Source organism: Crocuta crocuta, unplaced genomic scaffold, assembly GCF_008692635.1.
Source record: "Crocuta crocuta isolate KB4526 unplaced genomic scaffold, BGI_CrCroc_1.0 scaffold343, whole genome shotgun sequence".
Classification (NCBI taxonomy): Eukaryota; Metazoa; Chordata; class Mammalia; order Carnivora; family Hyaenidae; genus Crocuta; species Crocuta crocuta.
In genome coordinates this window covers 6,375,988-6,381,341 of record NW_027532679.1, presented here as the reverse complement: position 1 = coordinate 6,381,341, position 5,354 = coordinate 6,375,988, and the positions used below count along the sequence as shown (strand labels likewise).

The window sequence follows — 5,354 nt, the reverse complement described above, 5'->3', positions numbered from 1 at the left end:
GAGTGTCTCATACAAGTTAGATGAATATAGTGAGTGTGGAGAATAATGAGAATACAAGTCCCTTGTAGAATGAGCAAATGGAGATGTTTCTGAAGAGAATTTAAAGGAAAAAAAAAAAAGCAAGACTCTACAATTGGTTTAGTTTGAAGTAGGGAGAAGATTAACTTTCCTTGAAGCTGGCGATGGCTGGAGGTTTTCATGACCTTCATATGTCCAAATCCTCTAACTTTTATAGGCCCCATGACATATAAAATAAAGCATATTAAAATGTACATTTCCCATATGAAACTTAAGTCTGATAATTATAGACAAAATATTATGTTTTATAGGCATTTAATTAAACATTAATTTCAGCATTTAGTTTGCTTTTCTAATTTGGGGCTAATATGTACATTATTTTTTCAAGATTCCAGTGATTTTTAGAGACCCTCTAAAGGCTTGTAAACCCTAGGTTCTCTAATTCAGGATAAATTCGAGGATAAACAGTCTAGTGGAGAAATAGTCCTGATAGAGGAGCATCAGGAAAGGCCTCAGGGTGGTCTGACACACATCCTGGAAAATGCCATCTGTCATAGTGGATTACCTATCTTTGGCCATCCCTCAAAAGTCATCCCTAAGTAAACAACCAACTTGAGAGAAATAATGAAAAGTTACTCCTTAGGATCTGCAATGTCACTGCTCGCACATCAGTTTTGCTTCTTCACTTGTATTGATGAGATACACCTCTCCTCCTCCTTCAGGTCTGGAGAAGTGGTTGGTAAAAAGATAAGGGATGTGGTGTTTTGTTACTACTGAGACTGTGAATATAATCAGTATCCCTGTGGTGTCAGAGCTTAGGCAATTTCCTCATCTAACAATTTTACCTCCATTTGGAACATCAGTAATTTCATTTTGTACTTTAAGGCACACTTTTTTTGTGCTCTTGAAGATCGATTAATTTGAGGTGCTGCTGAAAGGTAAAAGGACCTGCAGAAAGAATCTAGTAACTCAAGCCCTCAAAATTTCCTGTCGGTCATTTGATTGTTATCAAATCTCTGTTAGATGCAGAGATCCTTTGGGCTAAGATTTTATTTCTGTTATATTACCTCACTAGATGAGACAAGATGAAAACTAACTGTAAAGTAGACAAATTTACTGAAGTTTTATTTATAAAGTCAATACTTATCAGGAGGGGCCTAAGTCCTTCAGTATTTTCTTATGAATGGTATAATCGTAGAGTCACTTAATTTCTGTTTATATTTCCTCATATATGAAAATATTATAATAATAACCTTTCATAGCATATAAGATTAAATATTATTAGATGCAGAGAATTTGAAACAGTATGTGACATATTAATATTATTATTATATGATTATTATTACATGTTAATTTTCAGTTAAATAGTTTAAATTGTTTTTTATGTCATCAGGCTTACTATGGCCAAGAATTTTACAGAAACTCAGGCTTAATTTTAGTTTTAAACTGCTGAAGGAGAAACAGCTAGGACTCAGTGAGCATAGAATTCACATTTCTAATTCTGTACGATAAAACATCATTAAGACATAAGCTCATAATTTGCAATTGATAGTAATTTAGAGGAAATTTTATTTTCCAGTGTCTGTGAAAGCAAGGTTTGCCAGACAAATAAATAAAGGGTATTTTTGACTAGCATAAGAGAAAAACATATTTGATAAAATTTAAATGACTCTAGGATCCTTTAGCATATACAAATAAATAAAGGTGCATTCAGTATAAGATATATGGAGATATATGGAAAAGCTATTTAAAAAATTGTTCTTATTTGCATATTACAGTAGGTCTGGGAAGCCATATACTTGACAAAATTTTATTAGTAATTGGTAAGTTTGTACTATTGTATGTACTGAAAGGAATAAAATTATATTTTCTTCCTACATAGTGTTTCTGACTTTCTCCCTATTCTTCAGTATTACTGAAATTTCTAAATATTTTATAAGACCCAAACTGATATTTAAAGCTAAAAGACCCATTACTCATTTTAAAAAGTAATAGTATTTTTCAAATACTTTTTTTGAAAATTAATCATTTAAAAAGTACTTAAATGATTTGGCAAAATAAGTAACCCATGTTCCATGAAACCTTCCCTCATATAATCATTGCTGATTCTTCACCACGACCAGCAGGTAGGTGAAACTGATGTGGCACTTGTGGGCATACTCCATACTTGTTCTTCATCAGATAGAAGGTTATGGTATAGAACTCCACGTCACCCCTCCCAAAGGAGTTGTGTTAGTTTCTAAGGAGGGAATCAGGGTGGCAGAGGGACAATGTCAATTACCTTTTGTATTTTATACCATAAGGATATAACATCTCTTCCAAAATTAACATACATTTTAAGAATTTAATACAGCTAAACAGTCCTTCTTTATCAGAATATTCTCTTTCCTTGACTTTTATCACCACGGTATCTTCCTCTTACCTTTTGGATCAGTCCTAATTTGACTCTTCTGATGGCTATAACTGTCCTTTACCAGAAGATTCTCTTCTAGACCCTCTAGTATCCTCATTCTGCTCATCCTCCTGAGAAAATCTTGTATGCACCTATGATTTATTTACACCCTCAGTATCTTCAAATATATACCCATTCATTAATACACATGTATTAAGTGTCTAATATGGGCACTAGGTACTGGAATAAAGCAGTGAGTAAATCAGATAAAAATCTTTGTTTTTTGGGGTTCCTGGGCAGCACAGGTCATGATCTCACCTCTTGTGAGTTCCAGCCCCACATCGGGCTCTGTGCTGACAGCTCAGAGCCTGGAGCCTGCTTCGAATTCTGTGTCTCCCTCTCTCTCTGCCCCTCCCCCCTCTCAAAAATAAATAAATGTTAAATTTTTTTAAAAAAATTTTTGTTTCTGTGTGTGAACTTTTATTTCATGCAGCAAGATGAAAATAAAATGTGTAAAATATAATATGATAGTAATATGTTCTAAATACACAATACAAGCAGAAAAGGGGAATAAAAGTGTTGGGATAAAACATGTAAATTTTGTATTGGTCCCACCTCACCCCTCACTTCTAGGCTTCAGGTGCATATATAAAAATATCCAGTGTGGGTGGCTAGCAGGTACCTTAACTTATCATACTTATCATGACCCAAACTGAGTGTATTATTTCCAGCCAATTTCTTCTACCACCACTATTGAGGGGTGGTCAGACCAGAAATGTGTGACTCATATTTGGATACCTCTCTCTCATTCCCCATTTTCCATCTGTCACAAAGTGCCATCAGTTCTATCACATAAGTCAGGCCACTTCTCTACATCTTTACTGTCACTATCCTAATTCAGGTGAACATAAATTCTCCTCTGGATTCCTGCAAAAACAGATCTCACTACAGCTACTACCATCTTCCTCCAATGTCACCAAAACTCATCTTGCCATCCCTCTACCTCAACAGATCAATGGTCCCAAATTGCTACTGCCCAGCTCTCCGACTGCATCACTCTTGGGGCCACTCTTACCCTTCTCCTCTAGTCTTAGGGTCTTTCCTTCATTCTTCAGCTATGCCATACTCTTTGGGTCCAGGATATTTGCACATACTATTTCTTCTTCCTGGAATATTCTTCCCCCAACATTTCATCAGGCTAACCCATCTTTCAAATCTCAAATGAAGCATTAATTTATCCAGCAAGTTTTGTTCAAATCCTCAAACTGATTTATTTGCAGCAATTATGGATTCCATAATATCCTATCTTTCTCACTTTACACTTCTTGCTACACCAGCTATTATTTCTATAATAGCTCTACTCACATGGGAATGCAAACTCCAGGAGGATAATAACCACGTCTGCCTTTCCACATGTCATTCCCAGGGCTTGTCAAATAATGTTTCACATAGAGTAGGATCCCAGTACGTATTTACTGAATAAATGAATATCTATTATAGTAAAGATTAAGGGCAGATGAATGATGACTGCTTTTATCTGGCATTTATATGCTTCATACCCAGAGATGATTTTAAATCATGATCTTTTAATAATACTTACATTATTGCCTTCTCATTGTGTATCTGGGATCAGAGAGGATGCTGTCCAGCAACTGATACATCTCTAGATTCCAGCACATTATTGTTCCAGTTTTCATATTCCTAGGTAGTGCCATCAGTCTTCCAGAGAGAAGTCCTAGTGTTGCTGCTGCTGTACAATAAAGACCCATTTCAGGTATGAGTTAATCTCAGGTTTTATAGCTAGTAGGAATAAGTCTTCCATTATGTTAGTAACATCTATTGGTTAAGAGATATCTTTGAGATGTTACCACAAAGAGAAAGTATCCTTTTTTCTCCTTTTGATTGTTTTCAGTGCATTTCATTCTTAATCTTTTCTTAATTCCTTTGAAATGTCTGTACCTCTCTTCTCAAGCCAGTCTATGATAATTGCATTAAATTTATGTCTACTCAGGCTTTATAGATTAATGCTATTAAACCTTGTTTTACTGTCCACTCATTATGCTTTATTCATTAAAAATTGTTCATCTTTGTTAATGTCCTGCCAAATGCTCCACATATGTCATTCTAAAATCAAATGGGGAAGGTGCGCTTATACAGAAGAGTAAACCAAGGCTTAGAGAGGCTAACTGACCTGTTCAAGTCACAAAGATACTAAGTATACAAACTGGGATTTAAACCCAAAGTTCTGCCTCCAGTTCCTTTGAAACTCGCAGTTTGCGTTGTGCTATTGTTTTACTTGCTGAGACAAAAGTTACTTTTAACTCTTTGACCTCCTCTCCCTTAATTTTCTGTATAAAGTGAGCCTTCAATAAGTACTTGTTTAATTGTTCGCTGAGCTGTTATTATTACTGCTGGATGACAGTATTTGTGGTGTTCTTTCTATTGAATTTTTTCTTTCCCATCCCAAACTGAAGGGAATCTAAGCAGGAGAGGCTGGCAGTGCGGAAAGTGCAACATGGATAACTAAGAGTCGGAAGGAAAACCCTGTCTCAGGGTGCTTTCANTCTTTAAAAAAAAAAAAAAAAAAAGACAAAATTGCTAAGGTTTCCCCCGTTAGTTACTTGGGGGTTCAAACTGCTTTACGAATCCGCTGGACGTAATGCTAGGAGTCTAAAGTTTGTTTTCCTTTCAGGATGTTCGCTTGTGAAAAAGATTCCCATTGTACACAAGTGTAAAAAGAAATAGAGGAAAATTGGCAATTTTGCTCTATCGTGGGTGTATATTGTGATTCTTGTAACTCTCAACCTGAGTCATTACAGATAGAAGAATTACAGATTTCACCCCTCTCTCGGTCTCCTTTATGGCGCTGTTGTTCACCTGTCCCTAACTCAGAAACTCCCTCGCTCCCTTGGAGGCACAGACTCTTCCAGCTCGCGTTCCCCCC

At 35.9% G+C, this 5,354-nt stretch overlaps 1 long non-coding RNA gene across 2 annotated transcripts in view; it reads right to left on the bottom strand.

Moving 5' to 3' along the window:
- Positions 1-1,734: 1,734 nt before the first annotated feature.
- LOC144245382 (uncharacterized) overlaps positions 1,735-5,354 on the bottom strand; it is a 5,052-nt gene continuing 1,432 nt past the window's right edge. For both annotated transcript variants that reach the window (XR_013339237.1, XR_013339238.1), the window contains exons 2-3: positions 4,011-4,160; positions 1,735-2,257 (exon numbers count right to left, since the gene is read on the bottom strand). This is a non-coding gene — a long non-coding RNA (uncharacterized LOC144245382). The remainder of the gene's footprint in view (positions 2,258-4,010; positions 4,161-5,354) is intronic.